Source organism: Neofelis nebulosa, chromosome 5, assembly GCF_028018385.1.
Source record: "Neofelis nebulosa isolate mNeoNeb1 chromosome 5, mNeoNeb1.pri, whole genome shotgun sequence".
NCBI lineage: Eukaryota > Metazoa > Chordata > Mammalia > Carnivora > Felidae > Neofelis > Neofelis nebulosa.
In genome coordinates, this window is record NC_080786.1 from 158,846,945 (window position 1) to 158,860,681 (window position 13,737).

The following is a 13,737-nucleotide window of genomic DNA, read 5'->3' on the forward strand; positions in this document are numbered from 1 at the left end:
CTGGTGGATATAGAGTAGGACTAGGGACAGTGTACAGACCTTGATGCTGGGGCACAGACGTCAGGAGAGTGAGAGTCTCCATGAATTAGCAGAAATCCCTAGGAACTTTGGATTTTCACTAGGCTGGGGTCAAGGCTACTCTTATCTAATCTTTGCAGGACTTGAACTCAGACTTGCTAGCTTCCCGGTGTTGGTCCCTGATTGCTGTTCCAGAGGTAGCTGGGCACTAATGTTAAGAGCACAGGCACTGGAGTCAACTGACTAGATTCAGATCTTGGTTGTTGGCTCCTCCATTTGCTCATCTCTGATATGGGAGCAGTAACAGCACACAAGGTAGACTGCTGGTCTGAAGGTTAGAGTGGTCTTTGTACAGCACCTAGACAGTGCCTAGGACTCGGTAAGTATGATGCGAAGTGTTTAAATGAAGTCTATAAACCTGATAAAAGTGCCTATCCCATGCTGTGAGATAAAGGGACAAGGAGGTTCTAACTGTGCCTTGCACCCCAGAAGTGTTCAATGCACACAAGTCACTGCTGTCCACTATCTTGAGTTTTGCAGGACAGCATTCCTAGGTCAGCTCCCCACTAATTTTGCTTTCATGTTGCTTTTCTGTGGATTCTGTCTCTGTGTGCATATTTATTCATCTTTTGCCAGTTGGATCTAATGAAGTTTCTTCTCAGGCTTGTGTTTGATCTCCATTTCTCCCAGATGGTTCCCAAATGTGGCAGGAGAGGCTGTCAGCGCAGCCATAGTGTGGTTCAGACTCCCCTATGGCAGAGCACGTGTGGGATGGCTGAGCTGAGGACGGCAAGGTCCCACCTGCCCCCGAGGTCGGAGGGCACAGGTGAAGCAAGAAGTTCCAGACCCACGGGGGACTCCCCATGTGTCAGGCCACGCCCCACCAGCTGAGGGAGCGGAGGCAGCCATGTAGACCCAAAGCACAAGTTGAGCAGAGAACTGGAGACGGCACACGCACCCCACGGGCTGCCGTCTCTTCCAGGCAGCCCTCAGTCCCACCCCAATCAGGCCCCCACGGCAGAGGTTCCCAGCCGACCTCACAGAGCACAAAGGCAGGAGTGGCAAGGGGGCCCTTAGAACCGCTGATGCCAGGCCCAGCCCAGCCCAGCCCAAGTAACTCTGACCCTCTGGACCGGAGCCCAGGCCCAGCCGGCTTTGGAGACAGCCCAGGTGATTTTAAGGAGCGGCCGCTGCCTGGGAGGAAGAGAAGCCCTTAGCATTCCTGACGTGCTGTGGGAGCTACAGAAACCAAACAACACACTTTGCCCAAACACCACTTGGAGGAAGATAAGAGCAACTCCGGCTGCAGCCGAGCATTCCTTCAGTGAGGGGGCCGAGCTTCCTGCCAGGCTTCCTGGAGGACTCCGGCTGCAAATCCCGGCAGTGACCGTCTCACAGCCCGGGTCCCCGGAAGACGAAGTCCCTCGGCACTCACCCCGGGCTGGAGCGGCTCTAAACCGGGGCGACGGGCTTCGAGGAGCCAGGCTCTTCCTGCCCTGGCTGGGTTTGCCCTTTCCTTTTCCTCCTGCCGAGGGGAAGCCTGAGGCTGGCCTAGCGGTGGACTCAGCAGTCCACGGCGCCCCCTAGAAGCCCACTTGGCGCCTCGGCTCTCACCCCCACCCCCTCCCTGGGGCCTGACCAGACAGCGCCACGTCTCCTGGCCACCACACGGGGACCACCTCACAGGACCACCACATGGGGGCCACCACATGGGACCACCGCCAGGGTTATGTCACAACCCCCCTCACAGGACCACTTCGGGGACCATTTCATAACCCCCCTCACGGGGCCACTTCAGGGGACATGTCACAAACCCCATCATGGGACCACCACAGAGGACCACCTCAGGGGGATCATCACTGAAGTCCATGTCACAGACCCCCTCTTGGGACCATCTCATGGGACCTCATTATAGGACCACTAGGCACTCACCCGACTAACCAGACACGGAGCTCTCCGCTTCTCTCCTTCTCTCCTCTCGCACTCTCTCTCTCTCTCCCTCTGTCTCGGGAAGAAAGCCTTTCCCAGAATCCCCCAGGGCAATCGTCTTCACACCTCATTGGCCAGCGAGGCATCATGTGTGTCTTTCTAAGCCAATCACAGGCTGGGGAAGGAAATGCACGTCTTCAGCTGGGCGAGAGGCCCAGGTCGCACGCAGCAGGGGCGTGGCCTAGGGGCGGTGGAGGAGGTCTCTCCAGGGTGCGGGGCAGTCGTGCCCTGAGGTCCCCGGGCGATCTGAAGGGCTGGGAACCCTTGTCTGGCCCTGGGCCGAAGCAGCAGAGGAGCCACTGCCGAACGAAGGGGCTCCACAGGAAGTGGGAGCTTGGCGCCAAACCGCCGGACCTCCGCGTCTCTGGGTTTGTGGGCTGGAAGCACCTGCTGTTCCCGGTAGTGTGTGCAGCAAGGGCAGCTTTCCTGAGGCATCGCGGGGTGCTGAGCACATTCTGGCGATGTCCACACTGAGGCAATGGGACCCCCGACAGCCCCCGGCCACAGGCCTGAACGCCCATCGGGAGATGAGAAAAGTGGGGCAGAGCCCGGATTCGAACTCTGGGTGGTCCCGTCCTGTCCACAACTCCATGGACCCTGCCACGAACACTCTGAAGTCTCTTCTTATGGCGACCACCTGGTTAGCCCCTCCCTCCTCCCTGGAGATCCAGTCAGCAGGAGTACTCTTCCTGTGTCAACAGTACTGTGGACGATTGCTGGTTGCTGTTTTTAAGCAGGCTCCACACCCGATGGGGGACTCGAACTTGCTACCCTGGGATCCAGAATGGCGCACTCCCCAAACTGAGACAGCCAGGCACCCTGATACAACCATCTTATGAAATCATTCCTGTTCCTTCCATATTTAGCAGGTGAGGCAAATGAGGCATGTAGAGGTTAAAGTTACTTACCCAGACTGACATGGCTAAAGAGTTGGGGAGCCAAAATTTAAGTCCGGGATGATCAACTTCAGAACACTTCACCACAGCCTAGGGCGGTTTTGGAATGGTTTCTGGGCTGGGTGTGTCATTCACTCATGGTCATCTTTCCTAGCCTTCTGGGTTTGGATGTTTGGATGGACTCAAAGCTCTCCCAGGGTCAGGAACTTAAAAGAGGAAAGAGTTCTTCTAGGTCTAAATGGAGGAGACTTTTCCTGACACGAGCAGACAAAAGGAGTCCCTGGTGAGGGAGGCTGCTGATTTCCATCTTAGCAGCATGGGTCAGGCCAACCGAGACTGCAAGACTCAAGTCTGCAGGAGGGCTTCTAAGCTGTACAGCTTGCTCTGATCGCTTCTGTTTCTGCTGGTCTGCTTTGCTTTAGCAACAGGCAGAAAACTATTATTCTTAAAAATGCCTTGTTTAAAAGAGCAGCCAGGAAAAGAAAGCCAAGGAAATGTATCCCATCCATGCTGATGTCAGAGGAAATGGGAACCCCAGGAAAGAGCATTTCAAGAAACAGGAGACGAAAACACTGCTTGAACAGTGTCTCTGGGTTCAGAAGGGGAAAGTCCTCATGTTTCCATGATGTTTGGTTCCAGGTGGCTGTGTCCCATGAGACAGGGCAGCATAATGTTGGACAGAAGGCTATGGACAGGTTGTAAGGGCTTTGCGTGACAGTCTGGCTCCCTTGAGCTTTATACTGCGGTTCCAAGTGCCCTGAGACCTGTGCCCACAAATACTTGCATGCAGACTCTGAGGTGTGGGTCCAGGATGTGTAATGCTACAGTGTTTTTAAGAATTGAAAATGGAAACAAAGATAATCTCCACCAGTAATTAAATGGCTAAAGAAGTTCTAGAAATTCACACTGGGGAATACCATGCAGTCATTAAAAAGAATGGAAGAGCATCAGGGAAGTGCAAGTTAAAATCTGAGGTCTTACTACACACCCCAGAGAAAGGCAGACATCTAAAAAGACTGATAGTGCTAAATGTTGGTGAGGATGTAAAACAACTGTAACTTTCATACACTGCTGAAATATAAAATGGATCTGTTACTTGGGAAAATTGACAGTTTCTACTAAAGCTATATATGCATCTCCCTTTGATACAACAATTCCACCCTAGGTAAAATTAGGAAAATTAGTGTGTATGCTTGCCAGAAAACACATGCAAGAACATTCATGTTGCCTTTGTTCATAACAAAGCAAAAACCAGAAGCAACTCAATTGTTGATCAACCGGATAGTGAATAAATTATGCTATCATTCATCAGTGGAATATTATACGGCAGAACAGAAACAACATGAAATATATAACAACATGTATTAATCTCACAGATATTATTTGAGCAAAAGAGGCCAGACACAATACAAAACCTACCAAATGCTTTTAATTATATTAAACTCAAGAACAGGCAAAACCAATATATCCTGCTAGAAATCAAAATAATTATGTCTGGGAAACAGTATTGACTGGCAAGAGTCATGATGGAAGTCTCCTATATCTTGATCTGAGTGGTGGTCACAAAGTATAAATGTATGTAAAGTTCATTGGGTTGGACCCTTAAGATATGGGCACATTTACTGTGTGTGAATTATTCCTCAATCAAAAAGGCAAGAGAAGTTAACAACGGTTAGCCTAGAGATTATTTTTGTTGTATGTGTGTCCGTATTTTTAATACTTTACCAAGTTGCATGTAATGAAGAGGCATTACTTTTTTAAAAAACTAATAATGTTTAAAGCTCTAAAATTATGTGATAAACCTGTGTTCACAAGGAAAGGTACCCATGATATACTGTTGACTGGAAAAAAGTATGTAGCAAAATGCTAAGTATAAGAGATTTCTGATTCATATTTGAATGAAAAAGACCTTCATTCCGATGGGAACAAGAGAAACCAACACAAAATTTTACTTTTCTAAGAGTGAAAAGAGGAGAGGACAGAAGGAAGCCTTGAGAACCAAACTCCAGAAAGAAACAAGCATGGCTGTACAGAGACATGACAGCTGCCCGCTTCCACACTGAAGTCGGGGTAGAGTTGACCTGTTCTAGATGAAGAAGCTTTGTGAAAACAAATGACTGTCAGCTTGACTTTGGATGCTGGTATGGGCCGATGGACAAATCGGAGTGCAGAAAAGCCGTAAAGGCAAGGATAGAGCACTCAACCTGAACAGTTCTCCCCCTCCCCCCACTCCAAGTTTTGTCATGAAAGTGGCAGTGGAGGAAGGTTGGAGAGAGAAATCACAAAGTCCCGTGCTTGCTTTTGGTTAATGGATCCCATATCCTTCCACAAGGTGAAGCTGCAGTCAGCCCCTTCTCAGCCCAAACACTGACAAGCTCCAAAAAACTACAGCTCAGGACTTACGGTTTGGCTAATCACAAATTAACTCAACCGGAGGAAAGCTGCAGCTTCGCTGGCTCCAGTAGACACTAGCAGAAAGGTGAATGATTAGTTCCTCACCTTTACTGCCTTGGGAGGAAACAGACTACAATCTGTAAGGAAGAAACAGAGCAAAACAAAAATACTTGTGTCTTTTATTCTTTTCTACACAATGTGAAGAATACAACAAAAACAATTATAAAACATGCAATTAATCAGAAAAATATGACCCAGGGGCACCTGGGTGGCTCAGTTGGTTGCACATCCAACTTGAGCTCAGGTCATGATCTCACGGTTTAGAAGTTGGAGCCCCGATGGGGCTCCTGGGTGGCGCAGTCGGTTAAGCGTCCGACTTCAGCCAGGTCACGATCTCGCGGTCCGTGAGTTCGAGCCCCGCGTCAGGCTCTGGGCTGATGGCTCGAGCCTGGAGCCTGTTTCCGATTCTGTGTCTCCCTCTCTCTCTGCCCCTCCCCCGTTCATGCTCTGTCTCTGTCTGTCCCAAAAATAAATTAAAAAAAAAAAAAAAAAAAAAAAAAAGAAGTTGGAGCCCCGCGACGGGCTCTGTGCTGACGGCTCAGAGCCTGGAGCCTGCTTCGGATTCTGTGTCTCCCTTTCTTTCTGCCCCTCCCCCATTCCTGCCCTATCTCTGTCTCTCAAAAATAAATAAGCATTAAAAAAAATTTTTTTTTTTTAATTTATTTTTTTTTTTAATGTTTTTTATTTATTTTTGGGACAGACAGAGACAGAGCATGAACGGGGGAGGGGCAGAGAGAGAGGGAGACACAGAATTGGAAACAGGCTCCAGGCTCCGAGCCATCAGCCCAGAGCCTGACGCGGGGCTCGAACTCACGGACCGCGAGATCGTGACCTGGCTGAAGTCGGACGCTTAACCGACTGCGCCACCCAGGCGCCCCTAAAAAAAATTTTTTTAAGAAAAATATGACCCATACTTACAAGGAAATACATTCTTGGAAAGTAACTATCAATGATTCAGTTACTGGAATATGAATAAACTAAAATAACTATTTCAAATATAAATGAACAATGGTATATTTCAGGCAAGGAATGGAAATACATAAAAAAGAGCTGAAAAATAAAATATGTGAAAGAAAAACAATCAGCAGATGGACTTAGATTGGATAGTGAAGAAGAAGGTATCAGTGAACTTGAAAAAAAGGCCAATGAAAAGTACCTAAACTGGAAAAGAGAGAAGAAATATATTTTAAGAAAATGACAAGAATATGTGTGAAATACAGAATCACTATGAAGTTTTCTAATATCAAGTAGTCTGAGATACGAGCATTTTAGAGTCCAAAAATAAGAGGAAAGAGAGAATGGAAGAAAAATATTTGAAAAATTAATGGCCAAAATATTCCAATCTGATGAAAAAGATCAACCCATATCCTCAGGAAATGAATGAATCTGAAACAAGGTAAATACAAAGAAAACCACAACTAGCCATAATCAAACTACTGAAAGCCAAAAATACAGAGAAATCTTAAAAGCAGTCAGAGAAATATGTATTAATAGAGAGAGCAATGATTTTTTTAGATGGTTGATTCCATTGGAAACACTGGGGGGCAGAAGAAAATGAAATCAACATGTTTGAAGTGCTGAGAGAAAAAAAAAATCTTCAATTTAAAATTCTATAACCAGCAAAATTATCCTTTAAAAAGAAGATAAAGTTGAGATTTTCACATAAACAAAAGTTAAAAAAAAATAATAATCTGTAACAATTGAACCTCCACTACAAGTAATACTAAAGACAGATTTGGGGGGTGGAGAGAAATGAAGCCAAATATAAACATGGATCTCTAGCAAGTTCTCAACCATGGCACTGTTGACATTTGGAACCAAATAAGTCTCTGTTGGCAGGGGGAGGGAGGAGCTGCCCTGTGTTTTCCAGCAACCTGGCTTCTACCCACTAGATTCGAGGAGCACCCTCCTCCAATTGTGACAATCAAAAAATGTCTCCTGTGGGAATTAAGTCTGCCTGAGAAAATGAAGAACAAAAGGAAACTGTTAATGTACCAAATGTTTGTGTTGTTTGGAAATTAAATGTTTCCCAACATTCAATGTTCAAATCCTAACCCCTAACGTAACATGGGGGCTTTGGGAGGTAGTTAAGTCATGAGGGTACAGCACTTATAAATGGGATTAGTGCTCTTGTAGAAACCCCCAGAGAGCTGCCTGCCCCTCCCACCATGTGAAGACACAGTGAGAAGTTGACAGTCTGCAGCCTGGAGGAGGCCCCTCCGCAGTGCATGACCATGCTGGAACCCTGATCTTGGACTTCCAGCCTCCAGAACCCTGAGACATTTCTGTTGTTTACAAGCCATCCAATCTTTGGCACTTTGTTACAGCAGCCCAAACTGAATAAGACAGTAACTAGGTTACTATTGATTAATATAAAATAATATTTTTATGTGTTTTTAATTTTTGAAAGCCAGTTAAAAGCAAAGACAGCAATATTGAATTCTGTTGGTTATAATATATATAGAAGTAAAGTATAAGACAAAAATAGCGCAGATATGAAAAAGGTAAATAGAAATATACCACTGTAAGGTTTTTTAATTACAGATGAAGTAGTATAATATTGATTCAAGGTAGACTGATAAAAAAAAGTATATGTAGAATTTATAAAACCATAAAAATATATAGTTCAAATTCAATAAAGGAGAAAAAGTTGAATACAAAAATACACTGAAATAGTAAAAAAAAAAAAAGGAAAAAGTAATACAATAAAATGGGAACAAAAATATAGAAAATAAATACAAGGCAGCATATTTAAAACAAACCTTATTAATAATTACAATAAATAAAAATGATCTAAACCCTCCAATTAGAAAGCAGATATTGCCAAACTGGATTCTTAAAATATAAAAGCTGATTATATGTTGATTGTAAGAGATGTCAGAAAGATAAAAATTTTAAAAATGGAAAAAGTTAAGCCCTGAAAACATTAATCATAAGAAAGCTGGAGTGGCTGTATTCATAAACTCCAAAGTAGATTTTTTTTTTAATGTGTTTGTCTTTATTTTTGAGAGAGAGGGAGAGACAGAGTGCATGCAGGGGAAGGGCAGGGAGAGAGGGAGACACAGAATCCAAAGCAGGCTCCAGACTCTGCACTGTCAGCACAGAGCCTGATGTGGGGCTCAAACTCAAAAACCTCAAGATCGTGACCTGAGCCCAAGTTGGACACCCAACTGACTGAACCACCCAGGTGCCCCAAAACCAAAGTAGATTTTAAAATGGGAAATGTTAGTGGTGACAAGGAACATTTCATAATGATAACAGCATTAGTTCCTTAAGGAAACATAACAAATATAAACATATTCGCACCTAAAAAGAGATAAATCTAGTATTACTATGGAAATTTAACTCTTTTCTCTTTGACAAAAAAATACTAGTAAAGGTACATAGTACCAAACAAGTGTCAGTTAGCTTAACCTAATTGACATTTACAAAACACTATACCCAACATTTGAAGAATACACATTATTTTCAAGTTTACATTGAACATACTCCAAGATAGGCTGTATGTTGGGCCATAAAATAAAGTCAATAAAATTAGTAGGATTGAAAAAATACAGAATATGTTCTCTGACTATAATGGAATTATTTAGAAATCAATAACAGAAATATATCTAACTGAGCAACTTTAACACACTAGAGGCATAATTCACAGCAGAGGAGATGACTCTGTGTTTGGGAATATTTTTTGAGGGGTCTTCAGTTGAGGAGGGTGAGCTCCTCCCCACCCTACCACTTCCAGAGGCTGACTAAAAGGAAAGATGCAACCGAGAAAGAGCTACATTTCTGCATAAGAAAAAATAATAATAAAATAAAATAAATAAAATAATGAAATCCTCAGATATTTGGAAATTAAATTATATTAAAATATAAATATCAGAAGTATTTTCACTTCTTTAAAAATCCTCTGTGCTCTATCCACTCACTCCTCAATGATAATTTTTTAGAACAGCATATTATTATATCAAAGCCATAAGCAATAAAAAGAAAAAATAGGTAAATCAGGCTTCATCAAAATTTAAAACTTTCATTCTTCTAAGGATACTATCAGGCTATATTAAGATATAATTCACAGAATAAGAGAAAATATTTGCAAATCATGTATCTGATAAGGGACTAGTATCCAGAATATATGAAGAACTCTTACAATTCAACAGTAAAAAGAAAAATAACCAAGTTTAAAATGGACCAAAAAATTGAGTACACATTTCTCTGAAGAAGACACACAAATGGCCAATAAGCACAGGAAGATATTGCTCACATCATTTAAGGTTTTACTTTGAGTTTTTAAAAGTTTTTATTTATTTTGAGAGAGACAAAGACAGTGCAAGCAGGGGAGAGGCAGAGAGAAGGAAAGAATCTCAAGCAGGCTCCACACTGGCAGCACAGAGCCCAGCACGGGGCTCAAACTCATGAACTGTGAGATCATGACCTGAGCCGAAACCCAGAGTCAGATGCTTAACCGGCTGAGCCACCCAGGCGCTCCTTAAGATTTATTTTTAAGTAATCTCTACACACTCTACATGGACTGTGGGGCTCGAACTCACAACCCCAAGATCAAGAGCTGGATGCTCCACTGCCTGAGCCAGCCAGATACCCCGACGTTGCTCACATTATGAGCCATCAGCAAAATGCAAAGCACAACCACAATGATATACAATTCCATACCCTCTAGGATGGCTATGATAAAAAAGACAGACAATAACGAGTGTTAGTAAGGATGTGGAGAAATTAGAACACTTGTGCACTGTCATAGGAATACAAAATGGTGCAGCCACTTTGAAAACAGTTTGGCAGCTCTTCAAAATGTTAAACACAGAGTTACCATATGATCCAAAAATTCCACACCATGGCATATACCAAAGAGAACTGAAAACATGTCCACATGAAAGCTTGTACGTGAATATTCATAGCAGCATTATTCATAATAGCCAAAATATGGAAACAGCCCAAATGTTCATTGTGATAAATGGATCAATAAGAGATGGTGTGTCCAAACAGTAGAATATTATTCGGCCATAAAAAGAAATGAAGTACTGATTCACGCTCCAATGTGGATGAACCATGTAAACATTATGTTAAGTGAAAGAAGCCAGTCACAGAAGATCACTGTATGATCCCAACTATATGAAATGTCCAGGATGGGGAAATCCACAGAGGCAAAGAATTGACTGGTTCTTGCCAGGGGCTGGGAGGGTGTGAAATGGAGAACGGCCACCAATGGGTATGAGATTTCTTTGGGGGATTGTGACATGAGATGCTACTGATGGTTGCACAACCTTATGAATATACCAAAAAACACTGAATTATATACTTTAATTATTTTTTATTTTAGAGAGAGAGAGAGCATGTGAGGGGGGGAAAGGGGCAGAAGGAGAGAATCTTAAGCAGGCTCCATGCTCAGCACAGAGCCTGACACAGGGCTCAATCCCATGACCCTGGGATCATGACCTGAGCTAAAATCAAGAGTCAGAGATGTTTAACTGACTGAGACACCCAGGCACGCCTGAATTGTATACTTTTATTTATATTAAAAAAATTTTTTTAATGTTCACTTATTTTTGAAAGAGAGAGAGAGTGTGCGCACATGCATGAGTGGGGAACAGGCAGAGAGAAAGGGAGACAGAATCTGAAGCAGGCTCCAGGCTCTGAGCTGCCAGACAGAGCCTGACATGGGGCTCAAACTCAGGAACTGTGAGATCATGACCTGAGCCGAAGTCAGACACTTAACTGACTGAGCCACCCAGGCACCCATATATACCTTTAAAAGGTAGATTTTATAGTACATGAATTATGTCTCTAAACCTTTACTAAGAAATAGTGGAATATTATAAACAACCTTATATCAACCGCTTAGATGAAATGGATAAAAACCTTGAAAGATAAGCCTTACCAAAACTGCCCCAAAAATAAATAAAATGGAATTCATACTTCAAGACATTCCAACAAAGAAATAATAAGGTCAGATGGCTTCAATGGTAAATTATATTAAGCATTTATGGAATAAGTTTTCCATAAAGTCACAACCCTGTTATTCACAAACCCTTTCAGAAAAGAACAAAGGAGCATGGAATGCTTCCCAAATCATTTTATAAGGTCAGAATAATCTCAATACCAAACCCTTGCAAAACTAAAGAAAAACTACAGACCAATATCTTTACTGAACATAAATGAAACACACACACACACACACACACACACACACACACACACACACACAGATGTTAGCTAATCAAACAGCAATACACAAAGGATAATCCTTCATGATCAAGTGACGTTTATTCTAGGAATGCAATTCAAGACTCAATAAATGTAATTCACCAGATTGAATGATTAAAGGACAAAATCCATGAGATCATCTAAATAAAAAGTACTAAAAACCTTGTGACAAAATTCAAAACCTATTCATCTTAAAAACTATCAAAACACAGGAAATAGAAAAGAACTTAAGTTGAAAACTTACAGATAACATTCAGTATTTTTACTATGTGTAAAATACTGAATGTTTTCAATCTAAAATCGAAACAAGGCAAGGATGTTGGCTATTACTACTTCTAGTCAACATTGTACTGGTGTTCCTAGCTAAAGTCAATAAGAAAAAGAAACAAAATTGATAAACATAGGAAAGGAACAAGTAAACCCTTCTTTGTTGGATATGGTTATGTATGCAGAAAACCCTAAGGATCGGGGCATCTGAGGGGCTCAGTTGGTTGAGCATCTGACTCTTGATTTTAGCTCAGGTCATGATCTCACGGTTCAGGGGGTTGAGCCCCAAGTCAGGCTCCTCACTGTCAGTGAGGATTCTCATTCTCTCTCTCTCTCAATCTCTGCCTCTCTTCTCTCTTTCTCTCAAAATAAATAAATAATCTTAGGGTGGAAAAAAGAAAACCCTGAAGATCAACAACAAAAATTTTTAAGGATAAGTGAATTAAACAAGGTCATAGGTTATAAAGTCAATACAATAATCAAATGAATTCTTATACACTAGTAACAATTGGAAAATGCAACCATTTAATGGAAAAAATACTAGTAATAGCATCAAAACTTAACAATACTTAGGTTTAAATGTAATGAAAGATATGCAAGACCTATTCACAGAAAACTACAAAACATGGCTGAGAAAAATTCAAGAAAACCTAATTTTGAAACTACTGAAAATCCATTTGTGAAGATATGTGTCATGCTCAAGGATTGAACAAGTCAATACCGTTAATATGCCAACTTCCCCAAAACTGATATCTAGGTTAATAAATGTCAATAACAATCCCAGTAGACTTTTTAAAAATAGAAAGTAACAGTTGATTCTAAAATTCACAAGAAAATGCCAAAAGATCAAGATTTGGGGAAAAAAACAACAGCAAAATCAGAGCACTTACCCTATCTGATTTCAAGACTTAGTAAAGGTCTAACAATTATGAGAGTGTGGTATTGATGTAAAGGCAGATAAGTAGATCAGTGAAACAGAATATAGTCCAGGAACAGACCAGCACTTTTATAGTCTATTTATTTTCAACCAAACCACTGAAACAACTCATTAGGGGGAAGTCTTTCAACAAATTGTGCTTGAACAACTGGTTAATCATAAGGAATAAATATGAATCTTAATGCCTATCTCACAACATACATGAAGAATAGCTCAGGATGTATCAAAAACCTAGTGATAAAAAATAAAATTGTAAAACCTCCAAAAAGAAAACCTGGAGAATACCTTTGCAACCTTTGGACTGACAGGATACACAGAGATTACTATGAAAAAAAAAAAAAAAAGACAACTTTAAGTTTATCAAGATTAAAAACATTTCCATATACGGGCACCTGGGTGGCTCAGTCAGTTAAGCATCTGACTTTCGCTCTGGTCATGGTCTCGCAGTTCATGAGTTCAAGCCCCATGTCGGGCTCTCTGCTGACAGCTTTGAGCCTGGATGGAGCCTGCTTCAGATTCTGTGTCTCCCTCTCTCTACCCCTCACCCACTACACTCTGTCTCTCTCTCTCTCAAAAATAAATAAACATTAAAAAATTTAAAAAGAAAACATTTCCATATCAAAACCCATACTTAAAAATAAATTGGCAATATTTTAATACATATATCTGAAAAATGACTTGTATTCTTAATATATAAAGAACCTACCACCCAATAATAAAAAGACAACCCAATTAAAAGTTGGAAAAAGACTCAAAGAGTCATTTCTTTTTATTTTTTTTTAAGTTTTATTAATTTATTTTGAGAGAGAGAGAGACCATGAGCAGGGGAGGAGCAGAGAGAGGGAGAGAGAGAATCCCAAGCAGGCTCCATGCTGTCAGCACAGAGCCTGATGTAGGGCTCAAACTCACAAACCATGAGATCATGACCTGAGCCAAAATCAAGAGTCAGATGCTTAATTG

The 13,737-nt window shown here is 42.0% G+C and overlaps 1 long non-coding RNA gene across 1 annotated transcript in view; it reads right to left on the reverse strand.

Moving 5' to 3' along the window:
* Positions 1–2,743, reverse strand: part of LOC131512983 (uncharacterized) — a 30,861-nt gene extending 28,118 nt beyond the window's left edge. Inside the window, exon 1 of the long non-coding RNA XR_009262418.1 lies at positions 1,951–2,743. This is a non-coding gene — a long non-coding RNA (uncharacterized LOC131512983). The remainder of the gene's footprint in view (positions 1–1,950) is intronic.
* Between the last annotated feature and the right edge of the window lie 10,994 nt (positions 2,744–13,737).